General features: G+C 36.6%; 1 protein-coding gene across 11 annotated transcripts in view; it reads right to left on the reverse strand.

Moving 5' to 3' along the window:
- Positions 1-23,591, reverse strand: part of MRVI1 (murine retrovirus integration site 1 homolog) — an 80,322-nt gene that overhangs the window by 49,199 nt on the left and 7,532 nt on the right. For 9 of the 11 annotated variants that reach the window (XM_026850714.1, XM_026850716.1, XM_026850715.1 and 6 more), the window contains exon 2: positions 22,640-22,780. The exons of 1 other annotated variant lie outside the window; for it this stretch is intronic. The gene's annotated coding sequence lies outside the window, so the exon portion shown is untranslated. Of the gene's footprint in view, positions 1-5,678; positions 5,760-22,639; positions 22,781-23,591 lie in introns of those variants that run through there. One more of the 11 variants, XM_026850710.1, reaches the window with a different exon arrangement.

Consider the following 23,591-nt stretch of genomic DNA (forward strand, 5'->3'; position numbering starts at 1 on the left):
ACTACCCAAGAACAAGATCAGGTGAAAAACTTCATTGATTTGTGCCCATTTTGAAAAGAGATATGCAAAAATGTACAAGGTTGTGCTCTGAAGGGAAAAACTTTCCATCGACTCTGATCTTTAAGCAACAGAAAAAGGGAAACTTCATATTAAGAGGAGCCACATTCTCAGGAAGGATCAAAATTTACTGAGACAGACCCTTAGTTCACGTGCAGGGCAAAGCTCTGCACATTCCAAACACAGCAACAGTGATGTATGAGAAGCAAGAGTTCGGCCTGCTATGTGGCTTAAGGAGATACAATTCATCATTTTCATAATGAGAAAGGCTTATTTTCTCTGCTATAGTATCATTCTGTGGGTCCTTTAAGTTCTGTATCATTCCTGCAACTGAAAAGTGAAAAACACCACTTGGTGTTTAATGTAATTTCTGAACACATTCCTAGACATGGAAATACCAAGCAGCAACAGGACAGATTGCCTGGGGGATCTTTAGGTATTATTCACCTTTTTGTTATGGTTATATGTCAGCTTTGTATAGAGTGGGATGGTTGACGTTTGCCATTTTACCAACGAAAAACATTTAAAATTTGTTAAACAGGAAAAGTCAAAGACTTTTAAAAAAAATAATCCAACAGGAAATGTCAAGAGCTTCTTATAAGGGTACAAGGTCGTTAATATTCCAGTGAGTCTATTCCATTAGCACATGACATAAGAGTTTTGGAAGGGACATTTTAATGCTGTGTTTTATGCAGGAGAGATTTCAGACAGGTCCCAAAAGCTCAACATGCAGATAAAAATTAAGTTTTACATGCTGAGGTTTTAGACTATATCCCACAAATTCTTTCTCCCTGTCCTTCACAGATATTTTAACTTAATTCACTGAGTAAACAGAGAGCAATTTTCAAATATCCCAATCTTGCTTTATGTGTCTAAGATACTTGGCAACTCTGATACATCTGCTTGGTTTTCTACAGTCTGTTCCACTGACTACAGCACTTACTAAAAACAGCTTTCACAGCAATGCTGATAATCATACCTATCAAAGAGTAGGAATGCTAAGTTTATTAACTGCAACAGCCCTCAGGGAAGTCAAGCTGATAGGCACAACTATACTTGCATAGGAAACTAAGCACAATATTTAGATTTGCCTCCAAGATTTTTCAAGTCTGAGATGATGTGCAGAACATCAACTTGACTTAGCACCTCCTCCTGGGGCAAACTCCACCCTCCACTGCTAATTATATCATGCTATTTTCAGGACCCCAGAGGTCAGTCACCATCATGCACTATTTAAAAAGAAAAATAGGGGAAATTCAGTGGCTGAAGTTGTGAAGCATGTGTGCATTTTTATACATTGTTAAATTATTTCCCTTCCTCTCCACAAGCTCTCCTTCAACTTACAGTTAGACACTTTATTTTTAATTTTTCTGTTCAGCAACTAGAGCACAGTTCAGCACAACTCTGTTAGTTTAACAGGAAGTGTTAATCGACATATCACACTTTATTATACTCTACTACCTGCACACATACACACCCTCTCTTCTAAGAAGGTCTTTTCAGACACATATCAGAGAAACTGGAGGAACACGTCAAAATGAAAGAGTGGATTTTTCTTTTCCAAGATCTCGGAAACAGATCTCATTCTACAGATTCTACCATTTGTTAGTACATCCCTCTAAGTCCAAAATAAGATAACCAGAGAGAGACCCACTGCTCCTACTCAAATTCTCCTAGATTTCAGACTCTTATTTCCTCCTAACTAACACAGCCTTTACCTTTGTGGTATTCACTAAGAGCCTGATCTGGCACCACTGAAGTCAAGGGAAACTTTGCTGATGATTTCAAAAGCTAAGGCTCAGAGCCAAATTCCCCATGTATCACTTCAGCATTACAAAACATTCTGCAGAATTATATAAACAGCAATAATTTTACTCTGAAGGTAAGCCCCTAGCCCAATGTAATTGCTGTACTTGACAAAGCAGCACAGAATTTCTGCCATGCATCCATTTACAGGATGCAAAACCTTACAACTGGTAAGAAAAAAAAGTGTGCAACTCCTACACAAAATGCTTCCCTACCCCCACTGTTTGTTATAACAACTTTGCAACCCCTTTGCTCTTTGTATAAATTGCAGTAACTAGCCCAGTTGACCCCATTTTATAGCCATGAGATAGCAGCTCTGTTTGGACAATCACAAAGATGAAGTGTATCTGCAGGTAAATTAGGAGACAGCACAGTGATTCTGAACTATAACTTTGTATGGTGACAAAACATAACAGAATATGCTTAGGTTAGTTGGGGAAAAACTTTCAGGTTTACATACAGACTTGACAAACATCAGCTGTCAAGTCTGCATGTTTCTCTCCCTCCCCATCTCATCCTCCCTGCTCCAAGCAATCCATGTTAGCATACAAAAAAAAGTATTCTACAGGCCTTACTTGTCCAAATACATAGCTGATCATATCTACAGTATTATAGATCCCTGATGACTTGTGACACCTAAAGACTTTGGGGTTTGTGTATTTCAAGGGCAGGTAAAAGTTCTAACAGACAGTAAGGTTTTCTTGATTTCAGCTACTAGTTGCAGGAGGTGGGTGAGTGGTCACTGTTGTTGGTTTTGTTGTTGTTTAGATCTTTCAGATAGTTAATACATTTGGTAATACCCAACTAATATCGAATTTCTCAAATAATTTTTCAGATTGTAAAATTAGACACATTGAAACGTAAAGAAAAATAAAGAAGAAACCTATCACATCTACCTCCTGAAGAGGATTAGGGATGCTGTTAAAGAGCAAGATCTCCAACAAAACCTGAGGCTACAAGTCCACTTGCTCTAGGTATCAAATCGCTCTCTCCTTTTCAGAATTCTTAGGACCTACTTTCCAGGGAGGAAAACTGAGTTATTATTTCAAAGTGTTACCATAACAGTCACAGTCTTAGTTCTCCGTAACATACCACTACACGTGTACATAAGGAATAATTCATGTCTTGAGTCACTCGTTTATAAGCTCACAAAGAACCATCACCCACTCAGATTTCCTTTCTGTCAGTGATACTGAGATCCAAAACATCTCTTTGACCCACTTTTCAAAGGAAGTACAAGTGGAAAACACATCACAAGGAAATTATTTTGCTTGGTTTACAGGAAGGCTTACAAGTTAGGACAGAAAAGAGATCTCCCTCTGCCTACAGATCCCCCAGATCTTTAAATAGACCACAAACCTTAAACCAGCAAGGATTTTCTTTCCCCTTCCACTCACAAGTCATTTGATGCTTCTTTTTCCTGCACTTACACACTTCTCTAAGAACAGCAAATAGATGAGGCAAGAGAACTCCATGACATGTAAGGCACATACACATATGACCCCTGAAATGAGAAGCTTTCACAGCTGTCTCTTTCTGGTACCAACTCCCTACACCTCAGCTCTCATACTTTGGTTTATGCCATACTCATGTCTTATCCAGCTTTTCAAAAAGTGGTTTGACACCATACTATCACTAAAAGCTGTCAGAAAGCAGACTGAGCCAAAAGAGGATGCAAGGAGATGGTGCTGAAGATTGGAACTATGAATCTGGCTGCTAGGTAACTCAGCTTCCACTGCTTTTATCCCAGATAAATAGGACTATAGTTATTAAAACTGACTCAAATATATAAAAGGAGAGGAGGTAGGCAGGTGTATAGGTTTCATGTCCACAGACAGTTTAGAGCTTAATCCAGAGAGATATAAAGCAGATGGATTTCTGTAAATTGAATACACTGATAATCCTAGGTAATTTATCATAGCACTGTTGTTAACACACAATTTTCACTATATAGAAATGAACAACTTGTATTTTTTGTATTAAACTTATTGTCATCATAACATCTTTACTGAATATAAATTTACACATAGGCACTATATTATATATATTTTAAGTTACACAATAAGAAGGGATTGCATGGAATAAGAACAATAGTTGCTGAAATGCTACAGGATATCATGTATTAGAAATATATACTTAGTTCAGACGTGAAGGAGTCAGACACAATTAGTTATTCCAGTCCACAGACATAGTTAAAAATAACTTATTAAAACTTAGATGACTTCTAAATACTGCCTAAAGTTGAACATCCTTGCGCAAGCTCAAGGGATACATGAAGTGTCACAAGTAACACCAGCAAATCAGAACAAGGGCCTTTGGAGGCTAGAAAATATAAGAATATTAAAGAGTAAGGACTCTCTAGTATTCAGCATTAGATATAATGGACTGTTTCTTAATTCCCACTGTTAGTTCTAATAAGCTTTCTGTGCGTTGTATCATTAGATTATTAAGTCTGCTATAATTATTGATTTGGGATACAATTGCTAATTTAAAACATGAAGGTCAGCCAGGAGATTAACCTAAAAGTACAAAGCTGTTCGCTAATGATAGTTCAGAGAAAAGTTGAAGGAAAATTAATTACAAGTTTTGAAACCAGATCTGAAATGTTTTAACAAGAAAGATTCATTTATCACATTCTCTTGAAGCTGGATGAATTGAACTTTCATTAAAGCACATACAACACCTACTACACCAAATATACATGCAGTAACTGTTAGCACTTGCAGGAGCACTGCCTATGCTCAGAACTCTAAATTCACCTAATCTTTGCATAAACAAAAACTACTGTCTAATCACTCCACAAAGATGGAAATTCACTGCCGATTGCACAGAATTTCTCACCAGATGAAACCATGCTATATATGATTTGAAAAATCAACACACTAACATAAGTTGTTACTAATGTGAGTTAATAACAGAAACCTGTGTCTTCAATTTCAGCTAACATTTCCTTGTACTGACCTCATTCTTCCATGTTGTTTACATACTGCTGTCTGAAAGAGCTTAACATACACATTAATAAGACAAAAAAAGTGTTTTAATTTGCCAAGAAAATAAAATATACTTCAGTGCAGAATACCTACCAAATAACACAGACAAAACTGAAGACTGAAATACCAGGAAATGTAAATATTGTGATTTTTCATACTAAAGCAAACATGCTTTAACATTTGAAGGTAGGGTGGGGGTTTTTGTACAGCATTCCGATTAGATACAACTTCATGGTATTAATTTACATCTAATAGGATTAAAACCAAACACAAAGTGTATAAAGAAACGGTTCTGGAAATGACTTATAAAAAGATAGGTACCAGACATATGGAGGTAATCCATCAAAATTAACAACTCCGGCACTGTTAAAAGAAAGCATGTGGGCAGAAAAGTCATATACTTTAAAAAAGAAAAAAGAAATCTGTTAAATATCTGTTTCCCTATAACATGTATTACTGCTAGGACTCTCTAAGGGTTAGCACAATACAGCTAACAGTATCTGTGAATCAGGTTCCGTTGAATTATTGACCACGTACCTTTATTAATCAAGTCTCAGTATAATTAACACAGCTTTTCCTCTTTCATTCCTGTATATCCCCAAACAGTATGTAAGAATAACTAGGTTTCATTAACTACACCCACTTTTCAAGCAGCTAAAATCTGAAGAGGTAGAATTTGAAAAGGAGGGGGAAGGTGGGGGGAAGGTGGAAAGAACCAACTACTCGGTATCACAACAAGAAGCTACTGTACCTTTAAGGAGGGAATATGGTTCCGTTCTGTTTCACGGCTGAAAAAGCTTATTCTCAGTTATAGAGATTACTTACCTAAAACTTCAGTTATTCCTCTTTTCCCCCTCAGGCCAGCCTCTCTTTCACTCCTGGGAGCTTTTACCATTTAAGGTCAATGTTACATCTGGCTCTAGTAACTAAAGCTGAAGCAATTTTTAACTCGGAAATCCAACAGGCTGTCTAGCATTAGAATGAGAGTTTAAATTTAAAGTAACTCTTCAGAAAGCCTCTTTCTTGCCTCAGCAAATTACAGAATAAAAGGCTTTCCTATTCTGGCATAAGTACTCTGAGCACAACATGATGCAGACATCCCACTGGCATTCTTGAAGTTCACTGCATATAAGGTTCTGCATAATCATTTTTGATAAAACCGGGCAAGCAGGAAGAAAAGATTAAATAGTTTACATCATGTTAACTCTTAGAATTTTTTACTGAAACAGATGCTATTATTTTTCATACCTCCCTCCCCCCCTTCTCTGGTCAGAAGGAATCTAAATTAGAGAGCCAATACAAGGCATGTGAACTTTTAAAGAACGTTGGCTTCAGTCCAGTCACGGGCTCTGCTCTCCACTTGCAGAGTATGAATAATTCCCATTGAAGTCCAGAGAAGTTGCCTGTATCCCATGAGAGAATGTAGCTACAGTTGGGGGTATAAAGACAGTAAAGAAACACAAAACATTTACCACACGATATCCATGTACCTGCAGGAGAATCACATGCATGTGATTCAGAGCTCTCAGCTCTGAAACAGACTTAGATCCTACCCCAGCCCTTTAGCCAAATTCAGATTATTTCTTTTTATTACTATTACATCCACAGATCCTAACTAAGAGTTCTGCTTATGGCAGGTGCTGTCAAGTTATTAAAAATAAGCCAGCCAAACCCTGTTCAAAAAAACCCTTTCACAATTCAAGTAGAGATAAGAGCTGAGGGTGGAAATGTCAAAAAATTGCACCAGAGTATATGCAAAATTATTAGATAGTAAGTTTGGAGGGGACATATTAGAGCTGCTTTAAGAGAATGGAGAAAACAATGATGCTAAATTGACTTCCTTTTGATAAATGGCTAATAAGAGCAGCAAGATAGATCAGACAAAGTAAAGTAAGGGTCTGATGGAAAGCACACTCCGTAGGGGAGTGATGCATGGGAACACGAGGGTGCTCATAGGAGAAGTGGGCAAAGATGAGCTGACTGAAGCATAGCACAGTCCCTGTAATGTAAGGAAATAAGTTGCTGGGCCCCTCATTTGTGACATATCAGGCTTGAGCTTGCATTAGGAAGTCTGTTATTCTACACTTAAGACATTCTTTGTCCCCAAAATCAACAAAGTAAAAAAAAGTTCTGAAAAACTTCTCTAACATTGGCATTTAAGCTTGACAGTGGTAGGAGCTAGGTGTGTCAAAAACCATTTCAGGTTTTTATGTCATTTGTCCACTTCCAGTCCTTTGCACAATTACTGTCTCTGACAAGACATTTTAATGTATCTCCTTTTATCTTCTTGAATTACTGCTTTATTACCCACAAACGCAAGTTCTGAAATATTCTCTTGTGGCTCAGCATGGTTACAGTCTTTCATCTAGTTATCTGCAACTACAGGAGTTTTACTAGCATCCGTAATTCATTATTTTTGAGTTATTTTCTCAGAAATTTTAGGCCACAACTGTCAAATGTTTCATCCTTCAGGATTTAAAAGACATTGTATTAAAAATGTTATTATCCTTTCTGCACATAGATAATTGCTATCTATGTGATAAAAAGCATGTTGTAGCTGGCAAAATGTAAGCAGCAAGACATGATTATATGTTCTATTCTTTATTCAGTGACTGAAGGATAAAGATTTTTAATCAGACGGGCTAAAAATTTGCAGCAGAGGTGATAATATTTGCTCTTAAAACTGGAGTTCTATGATATGATTTTTCATACTACATTTTAAAAACATTCTAAAAGCATTTTTATCAGTTAAAACCTTTGTCCTACCACATGTAGAATGCATTTCCGTCAATCTCAAGTCCACCTCACAAATGCCAATGAGCACTGATAATTTTGTTTACTGAGTTAATTAGATTAGCTATCCTCATTTTATTTCTCCTCAACTGCATGAAAAACACTAGTTAACTAGTTCAAGGTATGCCCGAGATTTCCCGTGTGTCTTCATTTTCTTGCACAGAATATTTTTTCTAATTTTAATATTTAATCTTGCATTAGATTTATGCTTTCTGGGGGCTTTCTTGCTTGTATGTTGCTACCACTATAGCGTAAATAAAAGTGAAGTCATTTTATCCCACGTGCTGCCAGCCATTGTGCATCCATTGTGTATGCAACTCTTAACACTGTCTTATCTGTCAGCTTCATTCAGACAGGAGAAAAAAACAAAACAAGAACAGGTCTGACAAGCAAATACATGTCAAAAAAATATAGAAAGCAAAACATGCAATAAACTTTCCACTCTGGGACTCACTCACTCTTCTGAACGCTAAATCCTAGTTGGAATCTAGAATACTTCAGGTAAAACGTATGCTGGTTCAAGAGGATGGTGTTAGTATTCGCTCTGCCACTCGGCTGAGCAGCTAGGCTAGATTATTTAGCAAAACGTAACAAAACTTTATGCTACTTTAAATAATGTTTATGCAGCAACTTTTCTAGATGAGCCTTTTGAAAGGCAGGAGTTTTGCTTCCAACTTTCTACAGCAAAAGAGAAGCACTTCATATGAATCAGGAAGGTTATAAAAAATAGGCAATTGCAGAATAAAATAAAAGTCTGCAGAACAAGATAAGGAGACATATGCTAGAGCCCAGTCATCTTAAGGAAAACTTTTATATTGACAACAACGTAAATAAAGTTTGCTTTGAGGTCATACACATGATCCTGTAAACTAGTTCACGTTATGTGGAAAGATTCGAGAACTTAGAGAGAAATACTCAGAATGCTTGCAAAAAAACGACTAATTAAGCCGAGTCTCTTTATTTATAAAGCTAACATTTTTCTCAGTCTCAAAATAGCCAGCTAATAATCTCTATATGAGAAACAGACAGAGTCCAAGAAACAAAATGTCAATCTGTTTAGTAGCATTCATTGCCAGATAATCAATAAAATGTTCCAAACTGACAAACAGTTTAAATGGCCAAGTGTTACACAAAGCATTTACAGAAACCATTGTATGTTCATTTCCCCATATACATGCCTTGTCTTTTTTTCCTCCTCCCTTTAAGTAAGTGGTTCGAAAAGTGAAGTTCTAATAAAAGCACCATATTAAGTTTGTAATAGTTTATAGGAAAAGCAAAATATTATCAAAAATTTAAACCTTGGTGGGCAAGGAATTTATATGCCCTTAAAATATAGCCTGCCAAGAAGCTAAATATATTGAATACTTTTTAGCACACACAGAGTCTTGCAAGGTCATCAACACATTTCACTTAGTCTGTTGAACTGTTTTCTGAGGTTCAGCTTTAACTTCTGCTAATAGTAATTAAACCCTTAGCATGTGTACAAGTAATGTGTTTAATACATGGTTAGATGATTGGCCTGTGTTGTATGGAAAAATCTTCTGGGAAGATGACCTAAATGAAAAAACTCTGCACTAATACCCTTTCATACTTTTGAAAAAAATGTTTTTCAAGCAAAGAAAATGTTCCAGAAGACTTGACACAATCATGGGCACTGGGTAATTATCCACAGAGAACATCTCCCACCAGCGCTCATTTTCTGTTTTGATTTGGGGGTTCGGGGGTGTGTATCAGGGTTTGCAAAAGGATCTACAATAGCAGGGTTCCAGAAAAAGAGGAAGGATGAAGTTTTACAATCACTTTTCTGGGGATCTTTTTAGAAACCTGAAGAAGTTAATACTCACTACGACTAAGCTCCATCTTACCTTCTCTGTGATAAGTCAGAAGTCAAGAACTGGGAGAAAAAAAAATCTGAAGTATGACAGGCCTGTCCTTGCACATGGATCTGTGCACATATAATAGCATACTACAATTCTACTAAACACACACTGAAAGTTTGGCAGTTTCAGAATGCAACATTAATTGATTGTGAATATTCAGTATCACCATATGTACACAGCTAAAGGTTTGTCTGCCTCAAAGAAGCACTGCAAGGAGAAATCTGGGGTTAAAAGAATCATTTATTCTACTTTTCCTAGCTTCATATAGAAGTAGTTGTTGGGCATAGGACTGCCTCATTCTTTGCCAACGTTTAAAATGATGCATTTCCAGGGAACATTTTTGTCAGATCACCCTTAAAAGGACACCGCATTTCTGTCATGCCTCCGGAGCTGCCCAAATTACAGTTTTATGACTCGTTGCAAAGATATACCGGTATCATGAGACTCCAAAAATACTTTTTCTCTGCCTGCTCCTTATCACACTCCTCTTTTCATCCTTCCCTCTTCAGACTTCAAATCTAGAACTTAACAACCCCTCTACCTTTCCTCCCATGCTTCAGTCTGACCATCCTTTCCCAGTGGGTGTATCTTAATGGACAACCAGGTGACCTATTTTTCCTGTATGTTCTTTTCCTTGGATTCTCTTCAAGGTGAATGTCCTAGTTCCAAAAGACACAAGTCTTTGTTCAAAAACACCAGCAAAATCAGACAGATTTTGTTTTAGTTATGAGCACGATTTTCTATTTTGCATATATTCATTATATGCAGAATTATTAAAAAAGTTTATTCATTTAAAAGAAATGTTAAGCCTATATCAGCAGTCTTGTATAAAGAAAATCAACACCCAAAAAAATCTGATATGCAGATACCCTAACCTATATTTAAACATCTATATACAAACAAATAAAAATCAATGTCACTTTATGATACACTGAAGAATATGAATATGAATTTTACTAGGAAATTCATATTCAGAATTGGATCATGTCATACTGCAATAAGTCAATGAAGTATTCAGTGTTGGGTTTTAAACACCAGAGCAAGTGATTCCGCTTTTTGAGATAGTATTTGCCTTATTTAAAACGTACAATCTCCATCCAGAACTGCTTCAGATCTTTCTTTCACCTTCCAACCCATAACGGAAAAACCCCCAAATCCAAGACAAAACCAAAACAACTCCAGTATTATTTAGAGATACCTACCTGAAGAAAAAGAACATAAATATAACAGGGAACATGTGAGAATCCAGTAACTTTGATGAGATACGATGATCCTGGAATTGAGAGAGTTTAACTAAATGTTAAGCCTATTAATTAGCCTTGCTCCAGCCATTTTATATTCTGATGGCGACACTGTAGTAAAATTTAGTAAGAAAAACATTGCCAGCATGTTATGTATGTAACTGTGCCAACAAGTACACCCATGTAGATACATTAACGATGGGTGTTGCATCTAGGAGTGTCACAGTACCAGGCTTTGAAGTGGATGTTGTAGCATAAGGTACCAATATTAACAGGGTCACAGCACTCCTGCAGGTCCCAGGCGGGGAGTGAGCTCACATTATGTTTTGCTCCCTCCAGTAAGACTGGAACAGACTGGAAACAACTTTTCTGTTTTTATAATAGAGATCAAATAGGGCAGGTTGAAAGCGACTCCACTTTTTACCTCCTATCCCACAGATGTTCATCAGAACATAGAGGCTTTTACCAGAAGGACGAGAACAGCTGGCAGCAGCTTGGCATCGAAAGGCCCACACACAAGCATGTGCTCAAATCCCCCGAGCAGTGCACTACACGCTAAGGAATGTAAACACAGTATGGACAAAAACATGCCCCAAGCCTCCACACAGTGATGGAGATGATGGTGATGTAGGCTTTGACAGATTAATGTGTTCCCTCCCTAGAACAAGCTGCAGAGCTTTCACCAGGGGAAGGAAGAGTACTATTCAGTTCACATGTGACAGTCAGCTTTAGTTATAACTGCAAAGAATTCTTTCAGCTGGGAAAAATGACTACCAGCGTTCCTTTTACCTGGAAATGCTTCCACTGTTTCTTAAGCTAATCACATGGCTTCACAGCATTTTGGGTGCTGCCTCTATTTTCCAGCAAAACTATGTACTTGTCCTAGATGCCTGCATCTTTCTCCAAAGCAGCGTGTCAACTGAAGCTTCTAACTCCCCTTCCTCCCTGACTGTCAGCTGCAAACATTTCTGGCTTCTGAAGTCTGGCTGCTGTACAACACAATACAATTACATGTTCTTTGTGGGAAGAACTGGAGAATAAAAGGCAGCTGCAGGCAGAGAAATAAACCAAGGAGGGTATCAGTTGTGAAGTAGCCAATTCCACAGCCAAAGTGCTGAGCTGCATGACATTGTGAGATGCACAAATGACGCAGCTATAGAATTAGAGCATTCCAGGCAGCCGGAGATTTAAATACAATTCACCCTTCCCTGAGCTGTTGCTCCAGGCTTTGCAAATGTACTTATATCTTCACTTGACTTTCCCCCCCCCTCAACTGTACATTAAGATGACATTTGTCTTTTGAAACAATACAGAGTTTGAAAAAGTTATTTCCTTAAGAATACTCTGCTTGACAATTTTCATCCCTCTTCATGCATTGAAACCCATTTTTCTTTTGAACAGTTTTATAATACTAAAAAAAATCTTAACTGTATGGGATGAGTGAACTTATTCAAGACACTAACAAATATTTTTTCTTAGTTGATTCCTCAATATAAATACAACAAAATAACTCTCATACTTAGAACCCGTATGCTGATCTTTCATACCAGAATCAGTTATGCCAGATACTAGTAATGCCACAAAAGAGAAATCTGTGCATTGCAATACTTTTTAAAATTGCTTTAACAGTATGATGACACTGGTCTTGGTATAACGATCCTTTTTTTCTTAAATTGTCATTAAAATATTCAAGCAATACAACCTACTTTTATGCAGCTACAAACTGCAATTTGCATATGATTATTTATATGGACAACTATGTCTTTAAAATACATATAACATACTTTTTACACTCAGTTACAGGCATGGAATACCACATACCAAAGGCATTTACCTAAAAATATGTTCCTCTATAACCATCACTTTAAAGAATTAAGTATAGTAGCCCATAAAGAAAGTATGGTATAACCTTTAATATTTTCAGAAAAGTTTGTGGGGAGAGGTAGTAAATAATGACTAATAATCCTGTCAATCTTTGAATTTTATGTATAAAGGCTAAAAGGATTAAATTCACTGCATCACTCTGTTCTCACTTTCTGTATCTAAGGTTGCTAGTACTTCCACAGTGACCCATTTTAGCAAAGCCAAATACGCTGGGGAATCTAAGGGGGAAAAAAGAAAAAAAATAAGAAAATAAATCCCTCTTTCGAGAAGGTTGACTCATTCCCTTTTTCAAGCTCACTGTCACAGCCCTATCATGTTAAAACAGGCTTAAAAGCACAATGTGAAGTAGTTTGGATTCCCTTAATTATATTTTGCCTGGTTAAGAGACTAGCCTAACACAGCAGGTTATAAGTATGAACAAATTTGGCTTTGAATTCTGTTCAAACCTGCAAATACATACAGATGCGCAGCACCAGCTTTTCTTCTGGAATAACAGACAAAACACAGCTTTGGAACAGTCTGTCAACATCTGTCCAATTATTCTCTTTTTCTTTTCAAAATTTACCTTGCCAATGAAGAAAAAAATATTTGTACCTATTTGATTACATGCTCAGTCACTACCAGCTCATACTCTACTGCCCAACTATTGTGCTGAAACTTAAGATACAAGACTGGGAAAACCTGATAGCATTTTTCAAACTCATAGCAAAAGACGAAAACACACACAACATCCTTTACTTCCCAAGTACACAAAACACAACAACATGACAACAGGAACACTGCTATCAGCTTCTGCACAGAGGACACCCTTCTAGAGTCTGAAAAGGACAAGAATATTTTAACTACAAATCATGAAGTAGAGCAGCCTTTGCCATAGATTCAGAACAAACAGCTCGCACATTCCTCTGTAAATACAATGCTTGAAATGGCTGGGATATCTAATCTAAAGAGACTACAACAGCCTAGCAATAGATGGGAGTTGAAGGATTCCATTTATACTTTTACAAAGCTACTTTTAATTTAGCTTTTACAGTACCTAAAGATTTTATTATTTACAACAGATTTTTAAAAATTTGTTTTATTGGTCTCATTTTTTTTACAGAAACAGGAGTTTTGAGAGTTACTGTCTGTTCTGTAGTGTACAAGCAATTTTTCACATGGAAAATGAACTGCACCAATCTGACAACATATAAGCTGCAGCTACCCATCACACACATAGACCAAACAATAAAAGAAAAAAGTGGCAGCACATTTGCAACATTCAGTGGAGAAGATGGGTCTTAAATCTATCTTCTTAGAGAGTACTAACATATATAATAGAGCATGCATTACAATGAATGTTAAAAAAATAACGTTAATGCACATATTAAATATGAGTGTATTAGAAAGGTTATGTTGATTATGCACTAAGTATTGCAATTCTTTAACAACATTTAACTGAATCTACACAGCAGCCCCTGCAGCATACAAAAAGAATGAGCATTACTTAATGAACTTTTCAACTGCTGTTGAATTTTCAACAAGAGGGAAGCATAAACTTCCAGTCTGGGAAACATTACTTCAGCACTTCAAAGACCAGGAAAAGGCCAGTGAAAACTGTGTTGGCTATTAGACTCAGTGATCAAAGTCACAATGATCAATGATCACATTTTAAACTTGCTGAAATCTAACTTTTATCAATGTTCTCTTAAAAAAATTATGTCATACTGAATCTGTACAATGGTGGTATGCTTATTCAGAAGAGAACAACGGATGAAAAGGAAGCAGCACAAGAGTGATGTCAAGAGATTGCAGGTAGTATCCACTCTGCTAAGGATATAATTTTCTGTTATTGTTAGAGCTGAGTTCAATAAGTTTGACTTGAATAGTAAGCTCAAGATATAAATACTATTTCCTCTCTACTTCATGAAAAAAGAAGGGAAACCCACAAACATCTATAAACTACTAGCAATAGTTCACAGGGGGTAAAACAGTGTTCTACTGCCACAACACTTCTAAACACTCTACTAAATCCTGGCTTTGCTGAGAGCTGCACAGCTACAACCATCAGCAACCAGCTATTGCCTCTGCATATGCTTGAAACAGTGGCATATTTGCCTGTTGTTTCCACATTTTGTTCTGTGGTGAGCAAGCCTGAGAAAAGACTGATCATACAGCTTAGTCTTTAGGAGAGAAGTTACTGCTTCATCACCTCCTTGGAGTACTTGCATTTCTCACAGCAAGTCTGACATTCTTTTGAGACTATAAAAAGCAGCAACAGATAAATTAATGCAATTTTTAGAACAGAGCAATAAAATGCTTTGAAGCTGCAAGCAACTAAAAAAGGAAATCAAGCAGCCATTACATCAGATGAATGACAAAGCCATCTGAGATTGGGTACAAAATTTAGCCTGCCATATTCTTATGAGACAATTATTCTGATATACATTCAGTAAAGTTTTATTGTTTTTTTCATTTTAAGCTTCTTCTAAAGCCACAGTTCACAGAAATTATTCTAGATAACTCTTATAGTTTAACAAACGATCAAATACCAGCTGTACCTCATTTAGGTTTAAGCAAGCATTTTTAGCTCACATGGTAAAAATGTGTTTCAGTATCTGTTTAGCTGCAGGTAAGCACATACTTCACTACTTCCAGCAGCTGACATGTCACAACTGCTGGGAGTTTTGAGCCTTGAGAGTTGCTGCTACATGCTTTCCAGTCTTCCTACCCAGTCTTCAAACTTTTCCGATCATAAATGACTTTTTGGACTTTACGTGTAACCTAGTGAACCAGGAGGTTCACTACAAAGTGAGTTCACTCAAAACAAAGAGGGTAAATTCTACATACCTTTCTCCCTCACAAAAGCATATCACACATATATTTAGCTCTAAAAACCATGATTAGAATTTTAAGCCTTCAATTGTTTCTCTAAAATTGCTTGCCATCCCAAACAGTGTTCCACTTTTTGGTTTACAATATGTCTTCATGATTTCATCTATCTTTATTTCCCTTTCCTCAGCTTTCTGACTGTTTTGCTCAGAATAAGTAACTTCCTTGCACTTTCTAGACAACATGGTTTCCAACTGGTAATTAAATAATCATTTTTTACAATTCAACATCTAGAGCTCACTGTTAAATTCAGAACTGTGATTTCTCTCAGCAAATGTGAAAAATTATTTTGACACTTAATCTGTCCCCAGGGGGCTAAAACTTTGCTGTAAGTAAAAACAGTACTTACTGAAGCAAACCCGAGCCAATATGGGTTGCCTGTTTCTTATACAGTACTCTTCCAATAGTCAAACCATTTCACATGCTAATATACTGCTTTTCCCCACAGATATGAAGTCAGTGAGTGGACTGATTATAGTTAGAACACCACCTCACACATGGAAGGTTCATTATAAGATAGGGAGAAACAATACCTGAGCATCAGATGAAAAGATTATCTCAGAAACCTAGTGTTTGCTAAATAGCACTGTACTACTTCACTTTGCACTTTAAAACTGCACTGTATTTTACCTAAAAGATACTCAGAAAAATGGTAAGTCACATTAGATTTACTTTGCACCACATTCATACCTCCACCAGCATAATCTCTTCTTTCAAAACAGGCAGTTTTACATTAGTAAGTGCTTTGAAAATTCTATGTGCAGTATGCAGGTGCTAATAAACATGCCCTTTATTTACAGTGGGAAACCAAGAGTTAGTCACATTTAACTTTGTATTACTGACTGCCTTTAACTCCAATGAAACTGAAAGACTTGATGAAGAAAATTTTATTTAACAACTGCAAGCATAATTTCTGAAAATATACCTGAGAATACAATTATGATACCTGTGTCTCAGTTGTTTTGTGTTTGTTGTTGTTTGTTTTTTTTTAAATCTGTTATTAAGTGCTACTGCACACTATTACTTTCCAGATTTATTCATGATTCGGAGGACAATGATCCAAAAGTAATACAAGCACTCATTTAAATACTTCATTTTTGTGCCAGATCCCCAAGTAAAGATTGTTTTAAAAATTGTGAAAGTCAGCTGTGCAAATTCTCTTCGTCAGAAGGCTGAGGGAAGAAAAACATCAAGCTGAGATGTTTTCAAAGACAAAGATGTGATTAATAGAGCTTCTCTTTTGGCATGATGCAAGAAAATCTAAGAAAAACCAAAAAGTCACATGTGATTATTCACTACAAAACTTCAAGATTCAATTGCTTAGAAAGGTTCCCAAGTCCAGACAGGACTATGAAAGACTGGGAGCAGCATGAGTACAGGCCCACCAAGTGCTGTAAGAGACATTAACAGAGATTTTTGAGGGCTTATAGCAGTTAAACCTCCTTCCTTTTAAATAGGGATAATACTAACTAATCCAAAAACACTGAGAAAAAAAATGCATGTTTGACAAGGGGTGACAGTATGACGCCAAAAGAATGTCATTTAATTGTTTATAAAATTCAGGGCACCATATAAACAATACAACACACACAAACACAAGTTTGCAACTGCACCAGTCAACGTCTGCTTAAGAAGGCTTTAAGCACCAAAAGCCTTCTAAATATGCCTAATTTATAGTCTTTAAATTCTTTAAAAACAAGCTTTGTTTGAAGGTTTGGGGGGGATACAATTATAACTAATAGCATGCAGTATCTGTGACAACCCTTTTGCATGTTTATGGTTGAAGGAACCATCTCTGAGGGAAAACTGTTGTAGCATTTGTCACCTGAATAAAGCACGTTTCATAATAATTTCAGCCTCATGTCATTATATAGTTAAGAAGCAGCAATATTTTACTCATGCTAAGACAGGAGAAAGTATTCCTGCTCAAAGAGTCTTTTCCTGTATCTGCAAAGTTTTATATAAAAGTCCTTATACAGATTTCAAATTAGTGAAGTTTGAGCATTCTACTCAAAACACTTCAGTACATTAACCATTTCTAAATTTATTCATGAAGTTGTTTGCTTCCTTAAGATATTATGGCTTCAATGAGATCAATTAAACATCTATTGTCCATTCCACTGGATGCATAATTTTAATTTACTACAGCTAAAGTCCTACAAATTTATATACTTATCTGGTAATGCTTTTGTGGAAGACTTATTTCTATATACTACCTGCTGAACAGCTGCTCTCCTTCCTCATTGCTTTGAAAAGGATTTTGACCTTTATCACACATTGTGGAAACTTAAGTTTTTCACTATCAAAAAGCTGCAACCGAGCCATCTGAAACATCTGCACCCTAGTCTACAGTTTTCCTTCTACTCCTTTAAATACCTCTCCTAAATGTTTTTACCTGGTATGAAATCAAGCTGACACCTGATCTCGCATTTTGGTTTTAGAATGAAAACTAAAGTTCACACAGCCTGTGGAAGATGGCAGAAACAAATTATTCTTACTGATCACAGTCCCAGTAATGGTTGGATTTTCTGCTTTTCTTCCACATTGTTCTGACAGATCCTTTGTTTCATTTGATTTTTTCCCAAGAGCAGAGGCTGTATTTTAAGATCTTCGCTGCTGTACAAATAGAATGTTATTTATCATTATTTGCTTTCATTAAAAATATTTCATTAAAATATTTTCTCCTTAAAATAGAAAACTGAGCCCTCTGAGCACAGTTGCTTATTTTACATCTAGAACAACACCTTCGCTAGCTTACAATATTTTTCCAATGGCTTATTTGTTACACTATGGTTCATTAGACTTAACCCAACAATATTAAAGTTTTTACTCCTATAAACTCCAGGTATCTGTGCAGTCTCCACCAAGTCATGCATAAAGAGTCTGCCGGAGACTGAAGCAAATAAGTGCTATCTATGTCCCTTCAATACTGCATGCTCACACTTTTAAATATTTCAAATAGCTTCACTTGGCAAAGCTATCTGGTTGGTAAAATTATTTAAGTTAATTTCTCTAACTTATTCTTACTGACTAAATATATGAAAAAGGAGAATGTTTAGATTGCAAGCTCTTCAGGACAGGGACAGTATTATTTTCACAATGTCAGGAACAACCATGTTAGGATCTTTGTACCCTACTGTTAAGTCACAGAAGATAGATGGGTAACTATGAATAAAAGCTAGCACTCTGACTATTTGTCCTTTTCCCTCCATTATTTATTGAAGTTGTTCAGTTTTGTTTACAAAATAGAAATAAAAAATTTCTAAATATATTTTTTTCCTGAAAATGACTGAAGAACAAGCTTGCGTTGCTTCTCTTCACCTTAAATAGAAGCAAAGCTGATGAGAACAAAAAGCCATTTCCATCAAAATTCAAACCACATCATTTACAATTTACGTATAGCTATTCTAACAATAGTCTTTAATCAAAAGCATTGTTCTGATTATCTTATATGCCAAAACAGTAAGAAAAGAGCAAGTATATCTTCATAAAATTTTCTCTTTTGTCGTAGCTTTTTGAAAGTAATTAACCAGCTTTCACTACTAAACACTAACTTACATATTCTACAAAATCAAGGTAATAAGAAATTTATGTGGAAGGAGGTTCCCATTTTATAATATGTGCTTACACATTATGGTATTAATCCTACATTTAAATGAAAGTGATGTAAATTCATGCCAGGAATATATATAGAGACACGTATGGATATACTGACTGGATGTCGGCCTTTGCAGCTGAAGCAGAAGAGGAAGAAAAAAAATAAAAAAATAACAGTGCTTAGAACTTAGACATTTCACAGTCTACATCGTCATATGTAGGTAAGACTACTCAAGAATTTACAGGGAAGAAGAAAGCAGGCATTATCCCCCATGACAGAGAACATGCGTACATCTGAGGTTCCAGCCGCTTCACTGAAGTCAGCAAGAATTTTGCCATTGATTTTAGCAAGTGCTGGGTAGAGCCTCAAGTGACTGACTACATGAAAATGACTGTCCTGTTCAGAGCTTTATGCACAGTTCACTGAAAAAAAGAGAGGCCTTTCAAGATATTCATTACAAGAAGGAATGCCTGCCTTCCCAGTTAAATATTCTGACACTCATTCTCACAAATTTACCAAAGAAAGTTGCTGTTAAATATATTATTCTCAACAGCCAGATCCTAAGATCTGCATGGTACTTTTTGTAATTATTATTGGCTATTATTGTGAGAAGCTTTTATTTATCTTATCCTTCCCCTGCCTTAGTTATGACTCATTTTCTCCTCTCATAAAAAAGTAAGAGTAGTTAAACAGTGGATTAAGTTTCTCCCTTTGCTTCTTGAGATGGTTACTATCTATCAAGCTGCTTCCTTCAGAAAAATGCAAGCACATATACTTCACGTTAATGTGTATGATAGGACAACTAAAACCTAAGTGCAACGGTGTGTTTTATCAGCTACAAATAAACTGGCTGCAATATCAGTTAGCATTGTTGTCACTCTTGGTTTTTGTTACACTGCTGTAACACAGTTGTATTGCTATAAAAAAATTCATCCCATGATACTTATGAACAGGAGAAATATTAGTCTGATAACAGTAAGAAAACACAGGTAGAATTTCCTCCTGGGCAAACAAAACCAACAAAAATATCTATGCAACAACAAACCCAAATGAAACAAAAGCCAACAAAAACCCCTCTTTGCTAAAAACTAACAGCACCTGATATCTAAAATCCTACTTAGTTATAATTTCTGCTTTTCTCTACTAGTTTGATACACAGACCAATCCTTATACTGCTGTTTTACTTTCAGTCACAAGACCTTAGGTTTGGATGTGCTACAGATTTTGCAGTTTGATCTCAGGCTTAAAAAAAAAAAATCAGAACAAAAACCAAACCACACAAACTTCTCAGAAAAGGGCTGTCTCAGGAAAAATTACTTTAGTGCAGTAGGACTCCTCATACATCTGATGCTTTGCAGCACTGTGCTATTAGCAGACTGTTGAACTCTCGTGGTTCTGTTTCATCACTGAAACCCAAATGAAGTCAACAGAAGTGTGGCAAAGCAAAGCTTTTCTGGCTCATCTACTACTATCCTGCTAAGTGGTCAAGTCAAGAAGACTATGCACGGGATGGGAGCGGGGAAGGCAGCAATGAAGCAAAGCATCAAATTATTAAAATGTGTTTACTTACACCATCATGATAGCTCCGTTTACAAATGCTTAGTTTACTGAAACTTAGTTATAACCAGTGAATTTCACATGAAAGCTTTTCAATTTAACACCCCAGCTCTTTCATTCAATATAATGTAAGGAAAAAAAAGAAAGTTTAAAAGAGTTTGGAGAACATAAGATAGCAACACCCAAAGCCACCTGCACGCTTCCCTCCTAAATTTGGGTGTTAATGAATTTTCCATCCTGTTAAAAACAATGCATTCATATGGGCTTTTACCATGAAGCAAATATCTGGCCAGCTGTAAGTTAAATAAAAATCTATGCTTGTGCTAAGCACTTCTCTGCTTAACCACAGGACTTAAGGAGACAAGCAGCCACTAAGGCAACAGTTTCAAAAAAGGTGTGTGTGTTTGTGCAGTCTACTTATATAAGCCAATACAATGGCAATCCCAAATGGGGGCACATAAATTTTCACCTCAATTGCATTAGCTAGCAGAGAATTGAATGCTCATAATATGCAGTCCTTAAAGTTTACCAGGCATGCAATACCCATAGTATGTACACTTGTTCTTTTGATAGAGCCTTACCCAGAAACTTTAGTCAAGTAGAAAAAAAGCAAACCACAAAATACAACATGGACACAGAGGTTAGCAGGCATGTCCCATGGTATTTGGTAAACCATGAGGCAGCATATGCATTAGCAGTCATTTATACACAAGTGTTGAACATTCACATGAATAGAAATGGCAGAATTGGAAAAGAGGCTAAGGCTGTGCCATGCTGTTAATGCTTTCACAGGTGCTTCATAACTGAAATGAAAATTCTGTTTCCAAGGTTCATTCCAGGAAAAAAAAAACCACACAAAAGGAAAAAAAACACAAAAACCAACAGCCAAACAGACAGCCCCCAAACATACATCTGTTGCTTTTAAGATGTAACATGGGGCAAGTCAGACTGTCACAAGCTCACACTCAACACTTGCATCCAATTATTCTCATGCAAACATGAACACTTACAAGAATAAACCAGGTGTGACAGATCCCATCTTAGCAGAGACCTACATTTCTAGGCCTAAGATTCTAAACCTCAAGCCTTCAGCTTCCCAAATACATCTGGACACTAGAAAACAAGGGGAGAAAATCTCCCAGAAAAATAACAAAGTCAGCTTCACCACCCTCCACCCGCACAAAGCTTTCTTTCTGTAGGAGACTTTTCCTCCCCACCTCCATCACTCATATGTATGAGGTAGGATTTCCCATCCTCTGCCTGCCACAGGAAATTAGACTCACCCTTCCATCCCTCTTCGGAGAGGTCTGTCTGCTACTGGTTTTTTGTCCCCTTCTTCCAAGCTTTCTGCATCTGGGAAACAAAGCCACTTTAAGTTGTATTTCTTAAACCAGTCAGCCTCATTCCTCAGACCTGACCTAATGAGGGAGTAAACATGGTCCACACAAACAATACAACCAATGCCACTACTCTGTATATTCCACACTGCTGGCTCCAGCTTCTTGCCTGTGGGAGCAGCTGCCTGTCACTTCCTACCCTCCAGCATGGGCACTGGCGTAAATCCACCTTCAAGTAAGAAGTTTTGCATTTAGAAAACAGATTTAACAAACTGGCTAGCATTTCAAAAGCAGAACAAGAAGGTGTGACATTTAAACATTCAGCATAGAATTTAATCCAAGCGCTTTTTTCCCCCTTCATCTGTTCAGTAGCAGGTTTGTATTTTTCAAACTAATACAGTGTTTGCTTGCAGCACTGCATAGAACATTGTATGTTGAAAAAAGCCCTTTCTCACTCAGACTGTAAAGCATCTTTATTCCTAACCTTGCCTCCAAAAGGTTGATCCCTTGCATTACATATAATGTTTTGGTTGTTCTGATGTCACCCAGGACACATACTGTACAGAACACACTAGTGCATTGGCAGAAAACACATACTAAAGGAGTTAACAGGCTTAAGCACTACCTGATCATGGTCCTATCTTCTTCACAAGTAAGCAGGGTTAGCACTGGCCTTTGAACTGCTAAGTCAAGATACAGCATATTTGCTGGATGGTCCTTGAATTGGTGTTCTTTATGTGTTTTCAAACACAGACATGAGAAAATGCTGGAAAAAACAACAAAAAACATAACAAATGATTTAGCCATAAGGAGTCCATAGAAGTCAAGCTTACTGCCTCGTGGCAACGTAAGGTAGTCCAGACATTCAACCAATACAGAATTTCAGGTTTATTTTTTAACTTTTTACAGAATCTCAGGCATAAAAAAACCCCCAAACTTTAAAAATAGATTACTTAAATAATATCAACTCGCCAATTATTCATCAGTGCTGTACCATCTGCTTGGTACTAAACCTCCATTCCTACTTATTTAATGGCATTTTTTGCAACACTATCTGTGGGCTGAGTTACTGGTTAAGAACTTGACCCAAAGAATATAGTAGAATTTACAGACTATAACCAAGCTCAGAAGCCCATTAAGACAGGCATCGTACAGAAACAGGTACAGACACACCTTCTTACTTTTGAAAATATAGTTATTAATTTTACCATTTCTGAAAAAAAAACAAATTGAATGAAAGGCAAAAGGCTTGCTTCCTTCCTTTATACAGTTGCTCTTTCTACATTTTACTAATAAAAGAACCCATAGATAATCTCCCACTATCAGTGTTAGTCTTTCCAAAACAAATGGAAAATTCCTATCAATTTTATTTCCAGATCAGAGGTAGAACACCCGCATAAAACGTTTCTTATGAGATATACTGATCTAGTCTGTTTGTTTTTACGTTTATTGTAGATAACTTGCTACATGAAGTTGGGAAGATGCACAGTATACAGTTGCTTCCAATTCCAGGAATCCAAGAAACATATGTTTAAAAGTTCTCTTACAAGCATTTATAAGAAATCCCCCTTCTCCGC

The sequence above is a fragment of the Athene cunicularia genome, assembly GCF_003259725.1.
Source record: "Athene cunicularia isolate RWA chromosome 5 unlocalized genomic scaffold, athCun1 chr5_part3, whole genome shotgun sequence".
Classification (NCBI taxonomy): Eukaryota; Metazoa; Chordata; class Aves; order Strigiformes; family Strigidae; genus Athene; species Athene cunicularia.